Raw genomic sequence first — 14,178 nt, 5'->3', positions numbered from 1 at the left:
TCCCATGTGCTCGGGATAGTGTGGACAGGGGGACATGGTGGGGAATACATATTTCTTGAAAGAATAATTGAATAAATGAATGAACATGGTGGTAGGCAAAAAAACAGTAGGCAAATGGGGGCACCTGGGTGGCCCAGTTGGTTAAGTGTTTGACTTTGGCTCTGGTCATGATCTTGTGGTTTGTGGGTTTGAGCCCCACATGGGGTTCTGTGCTGACAGCTCAGAACGTGGAGCCTGCTTTGGATTCTCTCTCTCTCTCTCTCTCTCTCTCTGTCCCTCCTCTGCTTGTGTTCTCTCTCTTTCTCTCTCTCAAAAATAATTAAAAAACATTAAAAAAAGAAATAAAAAAAAAGAACAGTAGGCAAATGGTCCACTTGTGAAAGGTTTTGTGTGCTCTATTACAGATGTGATGAGCATAGCTGTATCTCATAAGGTAATTTTGGCAGTAGTGAACAAACGGGATCAGAAACCTGAGGCCAGTGAGAAGACCAGAGAGGTGACAGCTCCTCTCAGAGCTGGATGGGATCCTGCAGATCACCTGGCTGGCCTTTCTCATTTGCACATGAGGCCCAGAGCAATGAGGCAACTTGCTCAAGGTCACTTGGAGTAGTTACTGGCGGAAACAAATTTAATGACTCCAGGTTCATGATTTTCTATGTTGGATTTGCAGCACTCAGTAATGTTTCCGGTAAATACTCACATCAGTCATTTCTCTGTGCAGCCTAGGGCTGGCCCTGGGAGCCAGTAAAAAGGACTTCCACATCTCATACCTCCAAATACATGGTATGTGGTGCCCCCTGGGGTCTGGGGCCCAAGTTACAGCTTGGGCTGCGGGCTGGCTGTCATTCAGGAAATTGCACATCCTCTCCAGCTCACAAGGTGGCACACTGTACCCAGAAGTAAATGGCTCCCTTATGGGGGAATCTGTCTTTGGCAACCACTTTGAGACACTGCTGAGCAGCCTGTGTTCCTCAGCGCTGAGTCTAGCTTTCTGGGCCTCAGAGATCCTTTGTTTTGAATGCAGGAGAAATGGTCTACGTTGAGCAGTCCAGATGTTCAAATACAGCATTGCCACCATAATGTGTAGAGAGAGGAACTTTTCTTTCCACATGGAACTGGAAAACATATAGTCTTTTCTTTGATATCTAGTTCTCACTTATGATAGCTGGGCTGAGGGGAAATATATATTCTCTCTGTCTCTCTTTCCTTCCCTCTCCTTCTCTCTTTCCCTCCCCTACTCCCAAATCTGGATAAAAATCACCCATATTTGTAATGCTTCACAGGAAAAATATCACTTGCAGTTTACAGTGAGGAAGATGATTACAAAATTGGTTTTCTTATTTTTTCCTAAGAGAAGTGGTAGAAGAAATGCATTTAATATTTAGACAGCTTTTGGTTTTGAATCCTGGTTTTCTGGTTATATGAATGTAGGCAATTTCGTCTTTCTGAGACTCAGCACCCTCATATGTTAAATAGGGAATAATACCTATGTTAAAGAGTAGAATGTAAAGTAATTAAAATAAAAAATGTAAAAGACTTAATACAGTACCCAGGAAATGGTAGGTACTCAGTACCTGGCAGTCATTATCCCAAGAGGTACAAAACTTACGTTTCCTATTTGCTTGGCTCCAGGAAACTCACAACCAACTTTTATGTTTAAATACCACAGCTATATTATTCCTCACGGTTATTAAATTTATACTCTCCATTTAATCTCTACACACATACACACACACACATAATTTAAGGTGATTTAAACAAAGGATTTAAACATGTTAATATTATTATATAGATCTTTTAATTCACTTAAAAATTTTTTTAATGTTTATTTTTGAGAGAAACAGAGACAGAGCATGAGTGGGAAGGGGCAGAGAGAGAGGGAATCACAGAATGAGAAGCAAGCTCCAGGCTCAAGCTGTCAGCACAGAGCTCGATGCAGGGCTCGAACTCAAGAACCACTAGATCATGACCTGAGTGGAAGTTGAACGCTTACCTGACTAAACCAACCAGGTGCCCCCACTTTAAATTAATTTGAAAGGAATAGAGGAAACTACATATTTAATACATTAAAAAAATCCCCTTGGCCCCAAATATTCATTGTAGCCTACTCCACTGATGTCAATTGGAAGAGAAGTATTTTTTGATCCAGTAAGTCCCAGGAGTTGTACATGTTCAGCTGGACTTCCCTCAGGGTACAAAGGAACACACATTTTCTCCAACACTGAGACATTTTTTCTGGCACCCTGTTTGGTGCTAAAAGAATCACTGAAAAAAATGGTAGTTTCTGACCCTTGTTTGTGCATCTCCAAGTGACTACAAAAACCCAATCCCTCCTCCTTAAAGAGTAGCCAAGACAACAGAATTCCTTCAGTTAGTGAGAGAACTCAGGTTTGTGGTGTTGGCCCGAGGGTGGTGAGAAGAAACATTCATGTATGGGGGATTTTCCTTCATTTGTTCCTTATATTTGTGAATATGGCAATCAGGGGGGTTGTACTTACCAAGTCATAACTCTGCATCTTCTTATATTTGTGGGAAGATTAAATTGCATTTAAAAGTAATAGAACCCTACTTTTCATGTCTGGAGTACTAATATGGCCCTGGGTGCTAACCTTAATGACAGTTCCATTGAGGGTTATTAAACATAATGATAATAGCAGTTCATATATGCTGAGTGTTGGCTGTGTGTGTCAGGCACTATGCTGTTTTATGTGTATCTTAGTCTTCACATGGCATGAGTTTGGAAATATCGTTATCCTCATTTGACAGATGAGGGAACTGAGGAGTTAATTACTTGCCCAAGGTCACAAGAGCTAGTAAATATTAGCCCCGAGATTTAAACTTGCAGGGGGCGCTTGGGTGGCTCAGTCAGTTAAGCAACTGACTTCAGCTCGGGTCATGATCTTGCAGTGTGTGAGTTCGAGCCCTGACAGCTCAGAGCCTAGAGCCTATTTCAGATTCTGTGTGTCCTTCTCTCTGCCTCTCCCCCACTTGTGCTGTCTCTCTCTCTCTTTCTCAAAATTAAAATTAAAAAAAATTTTTTTTAATTAAACTTGCATTTCTTGGACTAAAGACCCGCCACTGCCTAATCATCTTATCACTCCATCTGCATGAAGTTGGATAAGTTACCTATGGCTAAAATGTTTCTTACATAGGTCACTGGAGGTTCTCAAGATTAACTCTTGATTTATGAAGAACATTGGAGATCCACTACTTGCTGCCTTTCCAGAAACACACATCTATTTACTAGTACCAGATGCATGATTTTGGTCTTGTTAAAAACTGTGATGTTTTTATCTCACTATCTCACTAACAGCACTCAGTGGGTGCTGATTTTGAGAGTTCTGCTCAGCGGTGAAGAGAAAATATTTTGAAACGAAGATTAAATTAAAGAAAAAAGGATGACTCCAATTTGAGCATAAAGGTGTTCATGCTTTCTCTTCTCTTAAAATGGACAAACATCATGGCAGTATCAGAGATCACAATGTCATGACTGAGCATGTGACCCTGGAGCCAGATGCCAGGCTACAGTGCCAGCTCTGGCATTACTAGCTGCACTAATCTTGGGCAAGTCACCTAACCTCTCTTTGCCTTCCTTTTCTCTACTGTAAAATGGGCATCATGACAGTACCTACTTCACAGCATTGTTAAGAGGCTGGAATAAGATAATATATACAAGGTGCTAAGACTAGTACCTGGCATCATGGTACATGTGTTGTCCAGTATGTTATTAAGAGAGAAAAGCCACCCAGTATCATGCCACAATTACATACTGTTTTTCGCATTTTGCTCTCTCTTCTGCTCATTTCATTTGCTGTCTCATTCTGCTCATATAAAGCTCCTCATACTGCTTTATACTGCTGTAACCACAACATGTATGCAATTTGTATTTGGTAATTTCTTACTTAACTTTACGTTTTATACATTTTCTGTGTTTCCATACAGTGTTCACAATAATTTTTAGTGGCTTCATACTATTCTTTTAGGTTGATGAACCAAAATTAACGTAGTTATTCCTTTATTTTTGTACCTTTATTTCCACTTACAAAAATTAGATAATGCTTGTAGCTGTTTTAGTTTTTTTTTATTGTGAACTATATAATGTAGACAGAGAGTATATATATGTCTTTATATATTTACAGTTGCCTTCCATGTTAAAATTCTGTGTGTGTGTGCATTTTTTATCTAAAGCCTACCTTGGGCCAGTTATATAATCTCTTTGAACCTTGGTTTCCTCAACTGTAAAATAAGGATGACAATAAATAATACTTGTGTCATAGGATTGTGGTGTTGATTAAAAGAAAAAGTGTAAATCATTAGCGGAATTCTGAGTTGGAACTAGCTGTTACTGGTCTTACTTGTTTAATACACCACCTTAAGCAGGGCCTATGGATAAATGCTCCTGCCTTTTAATTAATTAATTAATTTATTTTGAGAGTGAGACAGTGGGGGAGGGGCAGAGAGAGAGAGAGGGAGAGAGAGAATCTCAAGCAAGCTCCATGCTGTCAGCATAGAGCCTGATGCAGGGGCTTGAACTCATGAACTGTGAAATTATGGCCTGAGCCAAAACCAAGAGTTGGACACTTAACTGACTGAGCCACCCATGCACCCCTCCAACCTTTTAATTCTTGTTTTCATAGTTAAGTAAATCAATGCATTTGACAAAGATGGATTTATGAGTTGGTCTGGGGTTGTGGCTGTCACAAAACTTACAGACTTCCTACTCCACTGGCTTACCTCTGTGGTTTCCTTACATGCTGTCTGTAGGTGACACACCACAGCCCTTTGCATGGCCTGAAGGCAAGGACCAGCCCTTGTTTATAGTGGTGACAACACCAGAAGCCATGTAACCATTTCCCACAACCACATTCTTGTGAATTTGACAGAGACCAGACCTGGGATGGGCTATGTGTGCTGGATGTTGGAGTGGGATCCGAGTGCACCTGCCTTCCTCAGATGGGATACTTTGCTTGTGGAAAATTCCTAGTTTCCTGTGGTCCCATGCATCTGCCAATTCTACACTCCTGGGCTTTTCAGCATCTAAGGGAAAAAAGACACAGATTTCCCACAGAGCACTTGTCAATTGCCTAATTCCCTTCTGTGGTCACCCAAACCCCAAGTGGGATCCATTAAGAAAGCAAAGTTTGCTTCCGCCGCTTGCTTTTGACTGTGCCTGCATAGGGGATGCCAGACTTCTCATTACTGTATTTGAAAATGTATAGAAAATATAATCCAGTATAAAGGGAAACAAACCCTTTGGATCTATGCTGCTTAGCTTTTGAAATCTACTAGTATAATGTGGGCATAAGAATTTAGATGAGTCGAAGTTTTCATATGACAGTGAGTTTACTGGATGAAGAAACGATTGCATTACTCCTACTATACAGAAGGTGTATTCCTAATTATTCTCAGTACCAGAACCCTTTTTATAAAAGCTAAGACTTGTTGAGTAATTACAATAAAATGGAGTCTCTTCTAACACATGCATTTTCTCATTCAATTGTCATAATAACGCTGTGATTTCAGAACTATTAATCAGTGTCATTGTACAGAGGAGAAAACTGAGGCACAGTTTGAGTGAGTACCTTTATTTTTTTTTAAGTTTATTTATTTATTTTGAGGAAGAGAGAGAGCGAGAGTGAAAGCAAAAGAGAGCAAGCAGTGGAGGTGCAGAGAGAGAGGGAAGAGAGAGAATCCCAAGTAGGCTCTGTGCTGTCAGTGCAGAGCCCCACGTGGGGCTCAGTCCCATGAACCATGAGATCATAACCTGAGCCAAAATTGAGTCAGATGCTTAGCTCACTGAGCCACCCAGGCACCCTGGGTGAGTACCTTTCTTGAGGTTATGACTCTTGCCTTTGGTTGCTAAACTACATTGTCTCTCTATCAGAGATCTGCCAAGAATCACGTGCCTGTACCGAAGTCTCTCAACCATGGAATCTTCTCAGAGGATCATTCTCTGCGAGTGGTCAAAGAGAGCATGTTAATTTCAACATTTGCTTACTCATCCAATTATAGAATTTTTATGGGAAGCTCACTGGAAATATAATCAAGAGATCCTTGACTTCACCAGTTTCCATAAATACCTCAAACTGTAATGGCCTCTATCTTGTTTGTGTGGAGGAAGTGGATCCAGTCCTTTACCAGGGCCTCTTCCTCAGTGGTTTCTGGGAATCTCTGGGCAACATTCTCATTTCCCTCTAATTTTTCCCAAGGTTGCTTACTACCTTGGTGAATTGTCAGCTTTTGGACAACCAATCCCTGCCCCATTCCAATGCCTACAGGAGGAAACTTCTTTCAGGCTTTATCATTTTCTAGGGCTAGGCTATGAAAGGTTATGCAGCTTCCATCTGGTTCTCTTAAAATGCTAATTCTGGTGGAAGCCATTCGCCATGCAAGAAGCCCAGCTACCTTCAGAATGCCATGCTGGAAAGGCCGTGTGTAGATGCTCTGGTTGACCATCCTTGCTGAATTCCCAGACAACAGCCAGCACCAACTTCCAGGCATGTGAAAGAGCCATCTTGGACACCCAGTCTAGCTGAGACTTCAATTCACTGCAGCGCCAGCCAATATCTGAATACAACCTCATAAGTAGAATCAGCCTCATTATTCATGGGGTCCAGTGAAAAATTAAAGCACACAATTCCTTGCTAAAAAATCATTAAGACTCTCAAGCAGGGGGCGCCTGGGTGGCGCAGTCGGTTAAGCGTCCGACTTCAGCCAGGTCACGATCTCGCGGTCCGTGAGTTCAAGCCCCGCGTCAGGCTCTGGGCTGATGGCTCAGAGCCTGGAGCCTGTTTCCGATTCTGTGTCTCCCTCTCTCTCTGCCCCTCCCCCGTTCAGGCTCTGTCTCTCTCTGTCCCAAAAATAAATAAACGTTGAAAAAAAAAATTAAAAAAAAAAAAAAGACTCTCAAGCAGTGCACTAAGCCAAGTGTGGGGCCCCTTTAAGAAGAGGGTCCTGGGGCGCCTGGGTGGCGCAGTCGGTTAAGCGTCCGACTTCAGCCAGGTCACGATCTCACGGTCTGTGAGTTCAAGCCCCGCGTCGGGCTCTGGGCTGATGGCTCAGAGCCTGGAGCCTGTTTCCGATCCTGTGTCTCCCTCTCTCTCTGCCCCTCCCCCGTTCATGCTCTGTCTCTCTCTGTCCCAAAAATAAATAAACGTTGAAAAAAAAAAATTAAAAAAAAAAAAAAAAAAAAAGAAGAGGGTCCTATGTAACTTCACAGTTTGTACCTGCACGAAGCCAGCCTGCTCACACGATCTCAGGAGAGAACTACTCAACTGAGCCCTTCCTGAAGTTTTGTGATCAAAATAAAATGGTTTACACCAGAAAATTTGGGGGTGATTTATTACAGGGCCACAGTAATCACATCATCCCCAAAGACAATTATTTCTGACTGTACCAGCCCAGCATTGTTGCACTTTCTAATCATTCATTTAGCCTTAAATTTGTGGGTCTAGGTATGCTGGTATGCTGGGCTATACCTATGGTCCAATTCTATTTATTTTTCTGTCCTCCAGCAGGAGTTGAAAATTGTGTCTTTGTATCTTTGCTGCATTTTTTACTATTTCAACACCTGCTAATTAAAAACTCATAAACACACACTTGTATAATCACAAGCCACAGTGCACAACAACACACACAGTAGATCGATAGTTCAAAAGGCATTTTTTTTTTTCCTGCAAAAGACAGTCTGCAGAGATGTGACTCTGCCGACAGTATAGACAGTATAGGTGACCTTTAAAATCACCTTTTACAAAAAACAATTTTATCCCCAGGAACCACATCTTCCCAAGTTGCTCCACTTTATATTTGCATAATTGAAAGACCTAATTGTGTGCATTTCTTAGAAAACAATGGGGAGTTCAAGACATTTGTGCAAGGCAAAATAAAATGCTTGCTTCTTGGAAATGCAGATTTTTTGGGGTAGTAGGCTAATTAATGACCCCCAAAGATATCCATATCTGAATCCCTGGAACTTGTGACTGTTGCCTTAAATGGCAAAAGGGCCTGTGCAGATGTGATTAAATGAAGGCTATTGAAATGGGGAGATGATCCTAGATTTTTACGGAAGACCCTAAATGTCATCACAAACATCTATATAGGAGGGGGGCAGAGAGAGATTTAACAACAGAAGAGGATAATGTGATAGGTGGAGGAAGGGCCACTAGACGAGGAATGTAGCTCTAGAAGCTGGCAGCAGCAAATTCTCTGGAGCTTCTGGAAGGAGCACAGCCCTGTTGATAACTTGATTTTGGCCCCATAAACTGTAAGGGAATAAATATATGCTGTGTTAAGCCTCCAAGTTAGTGATAATTTCTTGCAGCACTGGTAACAAACTAATAGAGTGCATATCTGATTGTTTATTTCTTCTTTGAAAATCTTTCTTGCATGGGAAACTCTTCATCAACTTGGGTGTTTGATTAGCCTAAAGCATTGTATTCCTGGGCTGGAAGAGGAATTATTAGGCATCACCTATTGGTGATCTCTGGGCCACTGTCCTTGCTGCAGAGCAGTAGTCGAGCTTCATGGTGTTCAGGCCCCTTTTTAGCCCATTCTGGACAATCTGCTTAATCTCGTGGCCAACCTAGTTGAACAGCATCTTCACTGGCAGCAGAAGGGGCAGGTCTGGCAAGTGCCTCTGACTCACCCCTGTGGTGGGTTGGAAAGGAGACAGAAGGATGCTGTTTCAGGTTGACTGCTGTGTGCCCCATGTGGGAGATGCACAAAGAGCATTCTGGGACACAAAGTTGGCTTCTCACCATCTGACCGAAACAAGCAACTTCTTACAGTAACCTCGGGGGAAGGAAGTCAGTGTTGGTGGAGGACTCCTTCCACGAACTTAAGCCCAGATGTCTGACCTAGATTTTCATCCTCCAAAATGACCTTCCTTCTTCTTTTGGTGGTTCAGGGTTAAACACAGTGAAGTAAACACTGCATGGCAATCATATTTGATGTAAAGATTATTTTAAATCCTTTGGCTTTATTAAACTCTTTGAATTTGATATATTAAAGGGCAATAGGGCAAAAAAGGTTGAGTGGATCATTATTGTCTTTGCAGATGTGATATTTTTTAGGAAAAGCTGCCTACTCCACTTCCAGAGCCTCTTACTCTTTGTTTTCATCCTCATATGGGATAGTCAGCCACGGCTGGTTCTCAGGCTTAGCAAAACAGACCATTTTCTATGCGCTGTGGTTTGTGGGGGCACTGAGAAGGCATTCTGCCTCCAAAATAGGTCTTTGTGCTCTGCTTAAATCCTCTGTTTAAAACATCACTTTTGAGGTTTTTTTTTTTTTTTTTTTTTTTTAAATACACACCTGTAGGAGGTTGACACATTGGGCTGGTAAGGTAGGTTAAATTTTCATGACATCCTCCCCAAACTCTCGTATGGGTCCAGCATTGTACCAATTACTGGGGAATCAAAGATCAGTAAGTTGTGTCTGGTGATGTTTTCCCACCTCTGGAGACTATTGGCAAAACTGATGTGAAAAAGAGCTAAGTTTTTTTTTTTAATAAACCACAAGAAATAATAAGAGTGAAAGAAAATGACTATATATGATATGTAGGTAAGGAAAATAGATGTGGGGTTTTATTTGGATAAGGAAAGGTATGAAGGGTGGATCTTTCTTTCTTTCTTTCTTTCTTCATTTTCTTTTTTTTTTTTGTAAAGAAAAAAAGAAAAGTAAAATAATTGTTCCAGGATGAAAAACATATAGAGGGCAAAAATTCAATGGATATAGAAATTGGTAGAAGGTTTGTGGAAAATGAATATTGAGAAAAGAATTTTATGTAGTCAAGCTAAGATTGGAATGGATTTATGTTAAGAAGAAAAAAAAAGAGTTTTAATATCAAAATTACACAGGTGCAAAATTAGAATTTGGTTTTCTCTCTGTTAAAAGGACAAAGTTTTCTTAGATTATTGGTCGGTTCTTGATAAGAAACTGTATATGAAGTTTTTCTTTACCTTTAATGTAATCTACCTAGAAAACAAAGATTTTGTTTTGTCTTTATCCAGTCTTTGATTGCTTAAGAAACTTAATAATATCTATTAAAGGAGCTAAGTTGTTTTTTTTTTTTTACAACAATGTGACTTTTTGTCTATGTTAAATTTCATAGGAAGCATTGTAAAATAAGAAGTGATGTAGACTTTCTTTAGGGTATATTTGTATGAATTTTCTCAATCTGATATGCCCTGGTAACATGCTATCAGTCATCATTTGAAAATGTATGTCAAAGAAATAACTAAATTCCCTTGTCAATTGCATTATAAGGAACTTTCATTAGATCCTTAACCATGGCTGTTTTTAAGTTCTTTGTTATTTGCAGTTATTGCTTTACTCTGATGCTTTCACAAAAACTATTTCTGTAAAAGTGCTTCATCTTCAAGGAGACTCATGGAAAAGACTTTGACAAGTACAGGTTTCTGATAACTAAGATTGATTTGCCTTCGTGTGGGATGGACACTAATGAACCTTTCAAGTGCTTCCCCAAGGCTACCTGCATAGTCTCATAGTATGTCATGGGATGGTAGCTCAAGATGTGTCCCTGTTCTCCATCCTGCATCAGTCAAATGGACCCATTGCATTGATGATGTAAGGTTAACATGTGAATATTTACCTCTGTTGCAGGACAACACCCTGCAGACTTTGCTGGAACATCTGCAAGGGAGAAAATGTGCCATGAATCCATAGAAAATTCAAGGCCTGGGCACTGCCAGTAAAGTTTAGGAGTTGTTTGGTCAGGTAAGATGCATGTTATTTCAGAAGCTGTGTTTGATAAGGTGCAAGCTTGTTCAAAACCTAAGAACATAATGGAGATACAAACCTTTTTAGGGATTTTAGGGGTTTATAGGTCTTTTATTCAATCAGGAAGCTGATGCCCTTGCTTGGATACAAGCTCTAGCGCCTGACCCTTCAGAAGATATAGCAGACTGAGTTAATAGAAAGAGTGGCCACCACAGTGCCTGGGTGGGATGGTGTCTTTCCAAGGAAGCGAGACTGCTCTTGAAATACAGTGACTTGATTAATGCAGTAACAATATGTCCTGTATGTTCTAAACAATGCACAAGGCAACTGTTGAAATGGTCTGGGTTGTCCACTAGAGTTCCCAACTGGTGAGGGATTGGCAGATTGATCATATTGGTCCCCTGCCCACCCTGTGAGTGAGGATTTTAAATATGCCTTGGCTTGTGTGGACAAACTATCCAAGCTATCTCTTGCCACTGTGCAAACCAGGCTGCCACTATTAGAGGATGGGTACCCTCATTGAATAGATAGCAATCAGAGGTCACATTCCAAAGGTCCTGATGTACAAGACTGGGAAAAAGAACAAGACTTCCAATGGAGGTTCTATCTTCCCTATAACCAGCAATCAGGAGGGTTGCAGAAAGGACAAATGGGATATTAAAGTAGCAGATTAAATTACTAACATGTACAACCCCCTTGGCCTGGTGGATTAAAGTACTGTTATAGGCTTTAATACATTTGAACGATCAACAAGTAGGGCTTTTCACCCCATATGCCAGATTTCAGATCCCTGGTAAGGCACCCAATACCATAAAGGCATGAAAGCCATGGAAAACAGCCATTGCCCTGAGTCTTACCTTGGATCAAGGTGCTATGCTGTTGAGAACAGCAAGCCCCATCATGCGTGGGAAAGGCATAATCTACTAGAATTTGCATGGGATGTCCTGCTGGTATGGATGAGTTACTTCACACCCATGGGTGAGGGGGGACTACTCAGTCTCACTGGGATTCAGTTGTTCTGCTGCAAATTGGGCCTGTTGAAATGTACTATGTCAGGAATGGAGCACACACCATTGGAGGAGGAGAGAAAGTGGGGGTCCTGTTTTGACATATTCCACCCCCCGTCTATCTCCTCATGTCTGACAGGCTGCCTTCTCCAGCCAACATGTATGGTATGTACAACGAGGGCAGGTTCCTAAAGCTGCCAACTTCCCCCTCCTCAAGGCCAGGTGGTCATGCTCTATTTTCCACTGGTACTCTTTCTCTACCTCTTTCTCTTCCTTCCTTTCATTACTTTCTCTCTTTCTTCCTTTTTTGTTTACAACTTCTTTTAACTTGTGATCTTCCAGTGTTTGAAGAAATTGAGAAAAATTACAAATGTAGTAATAACTTAAGAGTACTTCAGGGTAAGCCATGATTATGAAGTATTTTAGTTTTTCTAGAAGTAGAGAAAAGTTTTTTATGTTTAATTTTTCTTTAGCTTTGGACTTGAAACTGATGCTGAGGGCAGGCAAAGTGTCTTAAAAGGAAGGGGAAAGGTCTCCAAAGAGACTAGAACTGGAGTAGCTCTCTTTCTCACTGTGCTAGATTCACTCATTATTATTCAAGATGAGAATTTCAAGTTCATTGCAATAAAGAAAGCACATACATTTTTTTTTCTTCCCTTTTCTCTCTGGATATGAGAATTCCTGTGGTAAGCATCACTGTGGCAAGCCATCAACTAGTCAAGAGGGTATAGACAGTCTGGTTAACCACATAGCTTGCTAAGACACAAGCTAGACAGAGCCTAGAGAGGAGAGGGCTTGTGGGAGGTGCCTTGGCAGTGACACAGAGATAAAGGCTAGCTTATCTGGGACACTGAGGAGCTTTATGGATACTTTACTCAGCAACAATAGCTATTAAAGGACAAAAGTTAAAACTTTTTAAGTTTAACTTTTTTTTACTATAATGTGTACTCCTCTGTCATTTCAGAAACTTTAACAAATAACCTGAAACCCTTTGATTAAAAAAAATTTTTTTTAATATTTATTATTTTTGAGAGAGAGAGAGAGAGAGAGAGACAGAGCACAAGTGGGGAAGGGGGAGAGAGAGAGGAAACAGAATCTGAAGTAGGCTCCAGGCCCCCAGATGTCAGCACAGAGCCCGATGTGGGGCTCCAACTCACGAGCTGTGAGATCATGACCTGAGCCGAAGTTGGATGCTTAACCGACTGAGTCACCCAGGCACCCCTCAAACCCTTTGTTAAAGAAATATTAAACAGAGGCCTAAGCCCAGTTGTAGATACTGTATTCCTGATAGAAAAATATAATTTATAAAATAAAGTACAACCTGCAAATATCTTTATTCTTTTCTAAAATTTGGCCTTGGGCAGGATGCCTGAGTGGCTCAGTTGGTTGAGTGTCTGACTCTTGGTTTCAGCTCAGGTCATGATCCAAGGGTCATGGGATTGAGCCCTGCATTAGGCTCCATGTGTAGCCTGCTTGAGATTCTCTCTCTCCCACACTTTGCCCCTCCCCACATCCCCGCTCCTGCTCTCTCTCTCTTTCAAAAAAAAAATTGCCCTTAGACAAAATTGTTTGCTAATCATGGGCATAATGAAATGGTAGACTGAATGCATGGTTTTCAAATATAGATACAATTTCTTGGGCACTGGGTGCTCAGTTGGTTAAGCATCTGACTCTTGGTTTTGGCTTAAGTTACGATCTCACAGTTTGTGGGACTGAGTCCTGCATTGAGCTCTGCATTGACAGTGCAGAGCCTGCTTAGGATTCTCTCTGTCCATCTCTCTCTGCCTCTCCCCTACTCGCATGTGCACACAGACACTCTGTCTCTTGCTCTCTCTCAAAGTAAAAAATAAACTAAAAAAAATATATAAATACAATTTCTTATAACATAGATTCTGTTAAAATTTTAGCAACAGGTAATTTGAGGGTATATTCTCTGGCAATTGGCTTCTTTCATGTTAGCATGATGTTTTTAAGATTCATTTATATTGTTGTGTGTTAGTGGTTTGCTCCTTTTTATTGTTGGATATGCTAATATTTACTTATTCCTACACCAGTTAATGGGCATTGAGTTGTTTATAGTGTTGGCTATTATGACTAAAAATTTTACATTTAGGTCTTTCTGTGGACATACTTTTTCATTTTTCTTGGGTAACAACCACCTAGGAGTAGGATTGTTGGGGCTTATGATAAATGTGTTTTTAACTGCTAAAGTATTTTCCTTTTGTTTTAAATATTTATTTATTTTTTGGAAGAGCACAAGTGGGGGAGGGGAAGAGAGAGGAGGACAGAGGATCTGGGCTATGTGCTGACAGGCCTGACAGCAGCAAGCCTGATGTGGGGCTCGAAATCATGAACTGTGAGATCATGAGCCGAAGTCAGATGCTCAACCGACTGAGTCTCCAGGTGCCCCTTACTGCTAAACTATTTTCTA

The sequence above is a fragment of the Prionailurus bengalensis genome, chromosome B2, assembly GCF_016509475.1.
Source record: "Prionailurus bengalensis isolate Pbe53 chromosome B2, Fcat_Pben_1.1_paternal_pri, whole genome shotgun sequence".
NCBI lineage: Eukaryota > Metazoa > Chordata > Mammalia > Carnivora > Felidae > Prionailurus > Prionailurus bengalensis.
This window is presented reverse-complemented; position numbering follows the sequence as displayed.